Below are 13,997 nucleotides of genomic sequence, written 5' to 3' on the forward strand. Positions count from 1 at the left end.
GCCTTAATTTCATGTCTTTTAAACATGTAGGTGGAAAAGTGCCAGTGTCTCATTTTTACTTCATTAACCTGCATTTTATTTTGTTTTTATCGGTGCTTGATCTGAAATAGTTATGGGATGCGTGTCAAAGCTTTATATTATATTCGTTATATTCCTGTTAAATTTAATTTCTATCAAGTCAAGCCCAGTTGTTTTTACCTTGCGGAATAGTATGTAAATTCTGAGTTCCTGCTACTAAATCCACATATTCCATAGCAAATATTCTCCAAAATTTCTTAATAAATCTACCTTTCTTTGTTCTGTTTTCTCCTCTTCCTCCCCATGATGCATCCTTCCTATTGCAAATCAAGTTCCAGTCCTCACCTACAAGTAATATTCCCTCCTCACAGCTGATTATTTCTCCCCAAAATTTCTTAAGTCTGTAATAGCAGTTTTTGGTGGAATGTAAATATGTGCCATCATAATCCTCCTCCCTTGCCATTAGCCCATTACAGTCACAAATCTATCATTATTGTCTTTTCCCCCCTCTTCTATCCCCTGTAGCATTGATTATGTTTATTCCTCTCTTCCTTTGTCCTTGGTAGTCTGCTCAATATCCATCCTGAAATCCTTTTTCTCTAATGCACATGTTTATTTCTTTCCAAATGTGTCTCCTACAGCATTGCTATTTGCACTATGCATTTCTTAATATAATTCAGTATCTTTCCAGTTTGTCTTTACCAACCTGTAAGGCCATTTACATTCCGGTATAGTATGGATAGAGTAGCCATTTTGATAAAAACAAAAAGCTGGTGATCACTTATTATACATGACAGTTATTTGAATGTATATTTCCAACTTTTGTTTGATGGGCTTATCTTTTATATTGTTGCTTCTTCTTATCAACGTTTGAACTTGTGTCACATTTTTCAAGACTGTTTGCATTAATGAAAATCATCAAACAACAAACTAAATAGTTTTTCAGAACACCCTGTCCCCTATTAACTTAGAAAAAACACACAAAACTATGTACATTTTCAACAAATGAAGTTTACACCTCCATATAGGAACAACTGCCCTAAAATTGATGGCTACTCCCACATGCATAACCTAATCCAATATTATGGTAGCTGTGCTAAAGTGCATGTTACAGCATATGTTCCCACTTACACTCATTGCTTCCTGTTCTTTTCTTATCTGTGTTCCCTTCCCAAACGTTAGACATAGCTTGCATGTTTTTAGAAAAGCATACATTTTTAGCCCTAAAAAGGTGTACTGGCTACATTAAGTAAAAACTAAACAGTTCACTATTCTTTTAAATGTATTAAAGTATTAAGGATGTTGGGAAGGCTACTTTGTTTTATTCACTTCCCATAATTTCAGACTTTATTTTTCACTGAACTGTTTGTCCTTGTGTTTTAATTTTATATTTCCTCAGCAAAGAATGCCCAGAACTCTCAAGATTAATTACTTGCACCTGCCAACAGTGTGTCTCCATGTTAGAAAAAAACAGCTAACAACTTGCAGATGCATGCAGGAATCTGTGTAAATTTCACTCAGAACTTAATGTACAGAATTCCCTTGGCTAACTGCATACAGCTGTAGATGACTTGTCCCACTGAGAACATTTGCTAATGGGAAAAAAACTAATATCTTTGCAGATGCAGGAAGCTTATCTTCAATATCTTTTATAATTTTGCCTCATTTTTCAAGCCAATTTGCTTACAATTAAAACTTATTTATAGCTTCATAGGTGTTTACTAGGCTAACAACCACAGGGGCCTTTTTAAGCCTAGTCATGCATCCCAAATCTCCAACAAGTTCTGATACCCTTGGTAAGTATAAGCATGGGCCTGAGAGATGAACCATTTACAGGTTACGTGTGTCCATTAGAGACATAGGTGCCAAACCAGGGATGAATTTACGGTTTCCCATCCAGTTGTCCAAGTTGCACTTGAATTGGGTTAGGGAGGAACTCTGCTCAATGCGGATGGGGAGCCTGATACATAGATGGGGTAGTCTCTGGGATACATACCTCTCTCTCCAGCAGTTCCTATTTGTATCACAGGCAAGGTTTAAGTCTTTAGAATGGGTAATTCTGGTGCTGTTTGATGGACCTCCTGCATATCCATAAAACAGAATGGGGTCTGACAATGCCCTGTATGCCAGGCATAGAACTTCCCTCAAAAGCCTGTAGGAAACTGAATACAGGCATAGGGCCTTGAGGCGGTCTGCATAGGACATTTTACTTACACCCTGTATTGTTTTAGTGAGGAACCTCTGTGGACATTCCAGTTGTTGGATATGCCTGGTTAGGTACATACCAAAGGGGACATTGTACCCAATGATAGGTCTGATGAATGCTGAATACAGTGGAACAATGACTTCCTTGGACATAGATGCCATACCTTTGTTTATAAGTTGAGCAACATAGAATTATTTCCTCACCACTGTAGACACGTGATGGTCAAAGGCTGGATACTAGGTATTTGTGTCCCTAAGTCCCTGACTATTGGGTTAACTCTTAGGGGTGTTGTTAATATGATAGTTAACGGGGTGTTGTTAATATGATAGTTAACTGGGATGGATGACTTCCCAAAGGATACTAGTATGCATTTCTTGGCATTTAGTTTTAGTCCATGTCTCTGACACTAGTTGTTTGTTATCCCCTCCTGGAGAACATTTGTGTCAGTGTGAGATTCAATGACAGCTCCTAATTTGCAATCATCTGCACATTTAGTCAGCCAGAGACCACTGACATTGGCTTCAGCCAAGAAAATTAATCAAGACATTCACCCTTGTAAAAACAAGGGAAATTATTGTCTTGGTTCAAATAGTAATATGATCGGTACACTTTTACACACCAAACCAACCCCAGCAGCCCAAGATCACATGTGCTTTAAGTCTTTTCTTATCTTGTTATACTGTAAAGCCTATATTTCTTAAAACTAGCAAAGGTACTTGTTTGTTTTAATACATACAACAATCACCAAAAGGACTCTTCTACCACTTTCAAAATACCCCTGACTGCACACTATACAAAACTGTATGTAATATAACAGACAGTTTATATCATCAAATGTTTTTGCTTATAGTTACTTTTTTTCTTTCAGTGTCCTTCAAACATTAAAGTCATAATGTGGGGTACAGGCTTCACAGTCCATCCACAAGTTTAACAAGGTCAGCAAAAGTCCAAAGTCATATTTCACAAATGTGACTGATGCTTTGTAATTTCACATTTATTCAATAATTTCAGTGTCTCTGGTCTTCTGATCTTCTCCATCTATATACACTAGGCGCTGATTCAAGTCCAATGTACACCTGATTCATTTTGTCAGTTCCTGTGCTTTTTTCTTACACTCAGCATTTTCCTTTAGAATGTTGGAAAATGTTTCACTGGCAAAGTATCTCTATGAGCTGTATTGTCAGTAGAATTTGCTCCTACTTGCTGGCTCACTTTTTGTTGCATAAGCTTTTTGTTTCCTTCTTACGCTGTTCTGTATAAAAAAATGTCTTTGATCCTCCAGGGAAAAATACAGCACCTTGAATCTCACACCTGCCTCTCAACACTCCTTGATTGCTGGGATAAATTTTCTTCTGTTCTGCCTGGTATACAGTAAGTAATGATTTTCCACAAACATTCTGCTGTTTGCAGTTTTTAATATATATATATATATATATATATATATATATATATATATATATATATTTCTTCTGGCATAGTTTTAGCAGGATCATCTGTTTCTGCTTGTATGATTGCAGGTTTACTAATATAGGTCTTGGCTGCTTTCTCATGACCAGATTTGGAGCATACACTCATTGTATCCTTCCAGTGAACAGATCCCACTGTGGAATGCCAACCTATTTGCTTATTTGTGCTTTCATAAAATCATGTAGTCTCTTCCTACAAGTTTCTCTGATACAGCAGAAAAACTCAGGTTTTCTCTGCATTCTCAGTCTTCTTTTTGAAATGGCTCTTCTTGAGAAGGCTCATACTCGGCCAGCCTTTTCTTCATTTCAGACTCTGATTTTTGCAGTTTTATCATTTTATCCGAATAGCTAGTTAAATCCTCTTCATTTTTTCCAGCCTTTTGTTATTTGAGTTGATATACTTCAGTGATTCATTTAATTTAATCAAATCTTAGTAATTTGATTTATTTTTCCTCTAAATTGCTGGAAGCAGTCTTTTGAACCAAAGAAGCTGAATCTTGAACTACTGTTTGCTGAGTAGCTGCAGGATCTTTCACAGCCAGTGTTTTCTCTTCACCTCTTCTGATTGATTTTCTTCCATGTTCTCCAAATTTCATATTTGCTGACATCTAGGCAGAGTATTTACTAGCCAGTAACTAAATTGTTCACAAAATAATTTTAATTGCATTATTTTTTCTTAGTTTGTGTTTTTTCACACCCGGGGGGGGGGGGGGGGTTGAGATGAAGCTGTTAGTCAGTGTGCAGCTATCTTAGAAGTCAAGAAATCAAGTATTTTCAGGGAAGGTAACAATAGCTACTTTAGTCATCTTTATACTTAGTCAGCCAGAAGCCTTTAATATCAGATTTGACATCAGGGAAGTAAATGCCAAGCAGAAGTTGTTCCAAAATAGAGCTCTGAGGTACACCACTAGTAATAAGTGTCTTGGAGGATAGTGTGGCATTAACTGTAGTATAGTCATGCCTGTTCTTCAGATAGTTGTAAATACAGTGAGTTTTTCAGGGATTTGTATTGAGTTTTACAAGTTTGCTTATGGCATATGAGTGGGATATGATGCCAGAAGCCTTAACTAAACCAAGCTAAGCTGTATGAATGGAGTTACTCATACCTAGTGCTGATGAGACTCTTTCAAAGAAGTCAGCTCGGTTTAATAGGCATAGTCTACCTTTAATGAACTATCTGACTGACTACATACTTGCATGCTCACACTCTGACTGCTCACTCAAAATGGCACTCTTGCCTGCATGTGCTCAGTACTTATATGCATGTGCTGACTCACTGTAAAGCTTCTTAAAGGTACATCCCACACCCTGATCTACATCCTCCCTCTTTACTGAGCTGTCTCATGTAAACAATGATATTTCAATAGGCATGTAATTATACAGACACTAATAAAGCAAAACAGTCCTGTCCAGGTTGCCGTGTGTCTGGAAGTAGGTTTTGAGATGCGGCATGATCTCATGACATAATAGTTAGGACTGGGTTTAGCAAGAAGGGTAGTCACTGTGGAATGTTCTGCTTGAGGAGTTTCAGGGATTTTCTCAGGAACGGGGATTGCTGATGGAATGTTCTCTGGAATAGGAACATTGGACAAGTCACTCTGAGAACTAGAGTCTTTGTCACAGGCAAGATGTAACACTGGTTCGGACACTGGTAACAGATGCTTCCAATTTTCATCTGAATTCCATTCTTTGTGATTCCACAAACAGTTGGGCTTTTACTGCTGTGTTGTTCTTGGCACATGGAACCAATGAATTACTGCTGATTGGTAGTGTGGTTCTGATTTGTCTCGACATATGTCTCTGGGCAGGTAAAGCAAGATATTTATCATGAGGAATGTTTCTGAGATTTAACAAGTGTAGAAAAACATCGGTATTGTCACGTCTGGATTTCTTTAACAACTGTTTTACACTTTGAACAGCATGTTTAGCCAAAACGTTTGATTGAGGGTATTCAGGACTACTCGTAATATGAACAAAATCCCACTCTTCTGCAAATTTCTTGAACTGTTGACTTATAAACTGTGCACTATTGTCAGAAATAACTCTGTGTGGACTAGCATGGACAGAAAAATGTCACTTCAACTTAGTAATGACAGTAGTGGAAGTAGGTCGATCTCAAACCAATTTGAATAAAGAGTCTACTAACACCAAGTAATGTTGACTATTCCACTCAATGATATCTGCAACTACTGTCAACCAAGGTAATTTAGGAATCTGACTTAAGTGAAGTGGTTCTTTTTGTTGATGCAGCTTTGTGCTATTACATACTGAACAAGATGAAAGTACTTTCTTGATATCTCTTGACATAGAAGGCCAAAATAGTGGACCTCTCACCCTTCTTTTGGTAGAATCAGTTCCTGGGTGGCCACGATGCAAGATCTTAATATACTCTTGATGCAAGGACTTTGGAACAATCACCTTAGAACCTTTCATGATGATACCATTGTCTGACAAAATCTCATCTCTGTATGGAAAATAAGGTTGCACTTCTACTGGAAGATTGCTTGGAAGGCCATCCTTGACTGATAGAGGTTTAGCTTCTGGAGAATTGGATATGACGCTGTGTGAGTTCTGAGCTCATCAAGACCTGTGGAAGAAAAATTTCTCACTTCCATGACCTCAATTTGAAGTTGTTCATTCTTATGCTGTTCTTTGTTTTTTTCTGGGTGATCTGGATAAGGTATCGGCAAGATAAAGAAGTTTGCCTTTTGTGTAAACAAGATTGAAGTTGTACTTTTTCAGTCTGGGCATCATGTGTTGCAGTCTAGCTGGAGCTGTATGCATAGACTTTCTCAAAATAGTAACAAGGTTGGTGGTCAGTTTAGATCTGAGGTCAACCATAAGTATAATCATGAATCTTCAAACATGCAGACATAATTGCTAAGAGCTCTTTCTCAATCTGGGCATATTACATCTCAGTCTGGGTAAGAGTTCTTGATGCTTAGGCTACTGGTCTACTTTTGTGAAGAATGACTGCACCTAGACCAAACTTAGAAGCATCACAGGAAAGTGTAACTGGTTTGTGAACATCATAGTAGCTGAGAGTTAGTGGATTAGCAATTTTCTGTTTCAGTACATTAAATACTCTTTAGTGCTGTTCGGACCATGACCAAATTACATTTTTGCATGTCTGCTGTCTGAGCGGTGCTGAACGTTGACTTAAATCTGGAATGAACTTGCCTAGATAGTTGACCATGCCAAGAAAATGTTGTAGGGCTTGGACTTTGTCTGGAGCTAGCATTTCAAGAATTTATGTTTGTTTGGGAGGAAGTGGTCGTAAGCCGGAACTGGTAAACAAGTGACCAACATAAGTAACTTTTCATAGCCTGAACTTGCACTTCTGAGGATTCAGCTTAAGATTCACTTCATGGGCTCTTTCCAGAACTTTCTTGAGGTTTCTATCATGTTCTACTTATCATTGCCTCCTGCTAGAATACCATCTACAATAATAGCACAGGGATAGCCAGAAAAAAAATTGCTCCATTGCACACTGAAAAACTTCACTGGCAGAATTTATTCCAGATGGCATTCTCAGAAATCTGGATCTTCCAAATGGCATTCAAAATGTGGTTAATAATGAAAATTTTTGGTCAAGAAAAATTTACCAAAATGAACCCTCTTTGCATCTAAGAAAGAAAAAAAAAAAACGTGTCATTTGGCATGAGGGCAGCAACCTCATCTACTGTGAACATTGGGTGATGAGGTCTTTTTAATCCTTTGTTCAGCTCTCTTGGATCAGTACATATTCTGATATTATCTAAGCTTTTTTTTTTTTTTTTTATGAGCCACTACCATGGAAGATACCTTTTCAGTAGGTTCTTCTACTGGACAAATTACTCCTAGCTGCACCATTTTGTTTAGCTCGGCTTTGACTCTGTTCTGCATAGCTACTGGACCTTTCCGTGCTGGTCTGACAACTGGGCTGACCTCTGGGTCTAAAGTCATAGAGTACACATCTGGTAGTTTGCCTAGTTTGTCTGCAAAAATATCAGCATACTCAAAGTATAGTTTGGGTGAAATTTGAGCTGTTGTGATGTGGGCTTACATGGTGAACTTTAATAAGTGAAAGCAGTCCCATTTTCAAACTGTCTCTGAGGCATAATTTAGACTGCACATGTCTCTTGACTATGAAAAATTGCAAGTCATAGCAGTTCCAAGCAGATTAACATGAAAGCACTACTGAAACGTCGGTTTGAATCTCTTTACCACCTAAGTAACAAGCTTTGCACGCTTTGTTAAATCAAGTTTTGCAGCTTTTACTCTAGCAAATATTTCTGCTGACATAACATTGCACTTTGAGCCAGTATCTACAGGACTTCCATTAATCCAAACAGTACAAAAGATTTCATTCTTTGCCGACAAATACTGCATTAACTGTTTCACCAAGCACAGACATGCCATCAACATAAAAAGTAGGGTTGCAACTTTCTAATTGATTAGTCTGCCTCTTGGAATGCCCTGTTTTAATAAAAGAATGTGCCTTATTTGATTTACAAATCCTTTGAAGTGATTCCACTTATCGTAAGAATGACACTGCTGACCAAAAGCTAAGCACTTTTCTCTTTTTGGTTCGTGATTTCCACCACATTTATGACGTTTAGGGCGGCCACAGTGGTGCAGCGGTTAGCGTTGCCACCTCACAGCAAGAAGCTCTCCGGTTCTATCCTCGGCTGGGGTGCCTTCTGTGCGGAGTCTGCATGTCCTCCCTGTGGTCGCATGGGTTTCCTCCGGGTGATCCGGTTTCCTCCCACATCCGAAAGACATGCTGTAGGTGGATTGGACACTCTAAATTGACCCTAGACATGAGTGCATGCGTGTGTGTGCTTTCTGAGGAAGGTTGGGTGCCGGGCTGGCAACTCGACACTAAAACTCCACTGCCAGTCATGAGCGGACAGGTGATCCACTGTGGCGACCTCTAACTGGGAAAAGCCGAAAGAAGAAGAAGAAAAAAAGAAGATTTCCACCACATTTATGACAGTTGACTAAGAAGCTAGGTGGGGTCACATGTTTTGACTTTGCTGACTCACCCTTATGCTTCACTGAGCATGCTCTGGAATTTGCTGGAAAGACTCTTGTTTCCCAGGGATTGTTACAGGACCTACAGTAGCTGCCATATGCTTGGGCCTGTTTCTTCTTTTAACCACGTGCTGCATAGTATCAACATGAGCTTTGTCACTGTGCCTTTCACTGTTGTTCTCATTTGTAAGCATACTTGTGTCCTTTTCTGTAAGTTCATATATCTGACAAATGTCAATGGTCTTATTCAAAGTTAAATCACTGTCTCACTGTGTCATTATTAATACCACACACAAGCCTGTCTTTTATCAACTCCTCTCTCAAATCACCAGATCTGCACGTTTTAGCCTTGAAATTTCAAGTCAGTTATATACGCTGCAAAAGTTTCATCAGGCTTATCTTGTGTAGAATAAGTGCCTTTCATTTGTAATGTTTGTTTGGGGGTTACACATTTCTCTAAAGTTACATTTTAAGCATTCAGGGTCTTCCCTTTTTTCAGCCGGTACCACTGTATGGCAGCCTTTCCCCTCCCCTGCAGACACAGCAGGTGCATACACAAATGAATGCTTTCTTTCAATGGCCTCTGAACCAGCTAAATTAAGCAGAATAGATGCTTTTATATGTGTGCCCTTGTCAGAAAAAGCAGCCTGTATGAAAATATATTCCTGCTCAAACACTCTCCAATTTTCTGCAATATTGTTATCAAACACAAGTAGTGCAGGTCTGCGAAATCCTTCTGCCATGCCCACAGACTATAGTAAAACACAGTGCAAAATGGCCTTCGTAATTATGTACGAACATTCACACACACCAGATAGTTGTAATAATATTCAGATGTACAAGAAGTTCTTCAAAAGACTATACTCTGTGAAATATGCCTTGAAACAACTGTACTTTGCAAAATATTCTTTGAAATAACTACTTTGCAAAATAACTCCACTGTAATACTGCACACAAGTGCAAACACTTTGCACACTTTGGATACTTTCAATAGCTTTAGTTAATACGAAAAAGTAGTATATGGCAAAAAAATTTGGTAGTTTTCCTTATTTTTTACATTTTATGTAATTTGGATATTGTTGCAAATGTTTTCATAATTATTTCGAATATTTTTATCAATATGTTACAGTATCGAACATTTTGTTTAATAAGAAATTTTGTTTTGAGCATTCTGAGTGCTTTGCTTTATATTTGTAGCAAAAAAAATTATTTAAGCAAGTTTTAGTACCTGGAATTTGTTTCTGACCTGTTTTGCAAGTCACTTGAGCAGTTGGGATAATTCACTTGTATATATTCCTCCAACTTTAATCAACTGCCTCATGGATGTAACTCTGGATCCCATTCTGGCACCGTCATGTGCAAAAAGAAGTTGTTGAGGCTTGGGTGTTCATTTAAGTAGTTTATTGTATACAAATACATCAGGATAGACGGCAGGAACATTAAACTTAAATGAACTGTCTGACTACATACTTGCATGCTCAGGCTGCTCACTCAAAATGGCACTCTTGCTTGCACATGCTCAGTACTTTTATGTATGTGCTGACTTACTGGAAAGCTTCTTAAAGGTATATCACACACTCTGAACTACACCCTGTGTCCCTTTTTGAGATCCTTGATGATGTGCTACAGCATGTTGCAAATGATTCTCAGGCTCTATTATAGGGGTTTCCTTGTGGAGGGAACTACTGTAGATGTTCTTCAGGTTTCTGGTACATATCTGTGGAGAGACTGTGACTGAATAGTTGAGTTAACGACGGGGGCATTTCTTAAAATATGTTTTGTGTTCTATGAATGTCATAGATGTGGTTTTGTAGTTGGCCATAATATGTTGTAAGGTCTTGTTTACTGATATAAATGAGTTCAGTGTCCATTGCCCTGGTTGAATGTAGTACAGAGGTGTTTATGTTGCAGATAAAGACAAACACATCACTAGAAATGTCATTGTTGTCTACACTCCTAAGTGTAACTGAATGGTAGGCAGAGGAACCCAGAAAGGAGTGTATGCTGTCACTACTCTACAACTATGTTTCAGTGGGAACATAAATATCTACCCTAAAGGAGGGCCTGGAGGGAAGGCATTATCTTATTTAGGCTTCTAGAATTTAATGGCAATATATTGATATTTTTCAAGATTTTCATTTTTTATTTAGTAGGTTGGTAGCTAGAGTAGATTGGCTTTTCTTTAAAATGTCACTGTTGGGGGTAGAGAATGCCCTAGGTAGTATACAAAAGTCCTGAGGCGGTAGGTGCAGGCCATTCTTGATGGAACAGGCGGTTCTGTCTTTCGCATTACTCCAGGCTAACACTCAGTGAGCCCCTTCAGAATGATACCAATGGCTAAGCCATCTGTTAAACTCAAACATCTTTTGCTTATTTGTAGCATCAGTATCACAACTAGTTTCCTTCCAGCACTGCTGACATATTCAGAAAGCACCGTTATGTTCCTCTTCATATAGTCTATAGGGGTGCATATCATTCACACCCACATGAACATTGACTATGCTGTATTCTGTACTGGTGGTTAAGGGCACAAGTGGCCTGGTGATGTGGAAAATTCTGAGAGGCAGCTGGCTGTTACCCTGCCTTTGCTTAGCCTGTTGAATGGACCAATTGAAGGGCTTCATTCTGGGTAAAGTTACTTAGGTCACTTATATCCAAGATGGGCCTGAGGTCCCTCATCTTCAAAGGGGTGTGGAGAAAGAGGAGACGTCAACTGTCTGCAGACTGTTGTCCTGACCATGGGGCAAAAAAGAACCTGAAGTACTACCATAACCCCTTCCAGTCTGGTGGGACCTCCAGAATGGCTCATTTTAAGAAGTAATAGCCTCTCTACCTGCTGCGCTGTTTGGTTGGACTGGGACTTTAGGTAAAGGTAAGGATTGGAGAAGTAGGGCTGGTGCATGGAAAGGGACTGCATGCCTTCTGTATATTAATCAGTTTATTCTCTTGTCGTATGTAATGACCAGGAAGAAAATATGGCCTAGACTACAGCCAGAGTAGGGTATTTCGGAAAGACCACATGGATTCCACTACTGCCCTCCAGAAAGAGAACCATGTTTTTCCTTCCATTGCTGAATACCTCATATTCTGGAAGTTCTGTTGTTACTGGCCATGCCTAAATCATAGCTAGTGTGGATTCAGTAACCTCCTTGAAAAGAGATACTGTGGAGCATGAAAATTCATGCCACCAGCTGTGTGAGGGTTTTGTTCCATTTGTCCTGGTTCTCCATGGGGGCTTGAAAACCAAAGAGAGTGGTTCCATGAATTGTTTATTGCCCTGTTATACTGTATCTTTGCTGTGATAGGATCACACATTTCACTTGATTACTTCTGCTTTACTATGTTGTACTGTATTTATAATCCTGCTTTTAATATCCCGAGTTCTACGTTGTGGCACCCATACCTACTGCACCTAACTTCTCATAGGCCTATTGTATTATCTGCCTTAAAGAATCTTGAGGCATTGCCGGTTGCATTATGCATCACATAAAGTATTAGAGGCAGCTTTAACTACAGCTTCTGGATTAATATTATGTGGTATCTGTGCCTGTTGCTCAGTTGTACATAAATAGAGTAAGTCCATGATCAGTTTCTTTTAGCCTTGGGGATCACAGTGAACACTGCAAGATCTCAACTAGAGCCATTTCATCCACTCACATTAACTGACTGGACAGCTTTAGTGAATCTACAGGTCTACAGGCAACCTAGGGGAATGTTACTCCAGTGAGCCAGCAAACTGACCCTATTCCCTTTCACTTGACTCATCTCTGGATAAATGTGTGGGCTGATGGAGCTTTCAAGGAAGACCTGAATGGACTTTGGGGGTTTCACTTAGCCCAAGGACCCCCCTGGCTTCCCCTTTCTGGAACAGATGGGTTGATTGAGTGTAGATAGTAGAGCCATAGGGCAGGCTCTGTCAGAGGAGGGGAGGGAGAATTAAAAAAGAAGTGTAATTAAGCAATTCAGAAACATTCACACTACAAGATCTTATTTGCATCTGTGATCCTCAAAATGGAATAAGATTGCAGAGTTTGTAGTTTTGTTACCATTTTGCTTGCATTCAGTTTGTATGGTATGCCATGCTGTTAAGTGATTTTCTGTCTGTTTTTCTAGCAGTAGGTATTCAGGTTTTGCCAGCATTTTACATTCTAACAGCTGGTTTCTGACATCAAGATCATAATGCAAACGTAGGCCCATTTCCTATGTGAAATTGTATGTGTTAACTACATGTTTTTTATGCTTGCCCTTGTTGCATTACTGAATGCAACTACAAATTATGTTCATTGAGGGTGGGGCTTTACCATGTCTCCAGACTATTTTACAAGCTAGTCTCTGTTAAATTGTATGTTGCACTATAGCCCACTTTACTGGGCACACATAATGTCAATATGTGGCTGTGTGGAAGAGGTACACCCTCAATACTTGTGCACATATCCTCTGCTGTCACTGAATCTGGTCGTACACTCTCTGTGTCTAAATATGAGCCAGTACATCCACACAGGACACTACAGACAGAGGCTGGAAATTTCCTTACTGCAGGCCCTCAAGCAGCATGACCTATTGCAAATGGCTAAAAGGGTGCAGACCAACCATTGTGGGATTTGGTGTAGCCGTCAATGTTCTGTAATAACATTGTGGCCTAATGTGCAGTTATGCCCACACACCAGTGTCACTGTCACATGATCAGTATGATCAGACATGCCAAGCCGGAGGCACGGAATACAGTGACTGAGATATCCACCACAGGGGATATCCATCTAGGGTCCATGAGACTGATATGACTGATTTTCTTGTGTATCTGGGTGAAGGAGATGTAAGACAATTGATCATCTGCTGATAGTGTGGATTTCAGTGCCAGACTGACCCATCTCACTTGCGTGTCAGTGGATGATACAGCAAGTGAGTAGATATACCAGAACTTTGCATATGAATTCACTACACATAGTAATTGTAGCATAGCAAAGGTGGCACTGTGCACATTTCATATTTGCATAAGACTGTAATAGGGTGCTGTGGCCACAGAGGGCAAGGTTGAATACCTTGCCCTGCACATCACATGGGACCCTTGTAGAATATGCCAGCAAATATGAAATTTGGAGAACCTAAAAGAGAATGAGTCAGAAGAGGTGAAGAGAAAAATTAGGTTGATGCATTCACAGGTAGAAATGGTGATAAGTGAATCTGGAAGAGTGCTGATGTCTACAGCTCTGGAGAGTTTGATCATGCTACTGAAATAAACAGAGTAAAACATCATCATAACACTGCTGTCTACCTCTCTCCTGTGTCCTAAC

At 39.3% G+C, this 13,997-nt stretch overlaps 1 protein-coding gene across 1 annotated transcript in view; it reads left to right on the plus strand.

Annotated features, from left to right (window-relative positions):
• NSMAF (neutral sphingomyelinase activation associated factor) overlaps positions 1-13,997 on the plus strand; it is a 2,091,028-nt gene that overhangs the window by 158,190 nt on the left and 1,918,841 nt on the right. The gene's annotated exons all lie outside the window — the stretch shown is intronic.

This window comes from Protopterus annectens, chromosome 3.part0 (assembly GCF_019279795.1).
Source record: "Protopterus annectens isolate FY-2018-M chromosome 3.part0, PAN1.0, whole genome shotgun sequence".
Lineage (NCBI taxonomy): Eukaryota > Metazoa > Chordata > Ceratodontiformes > Protopteridae > Protopterus > Protopterus annectens.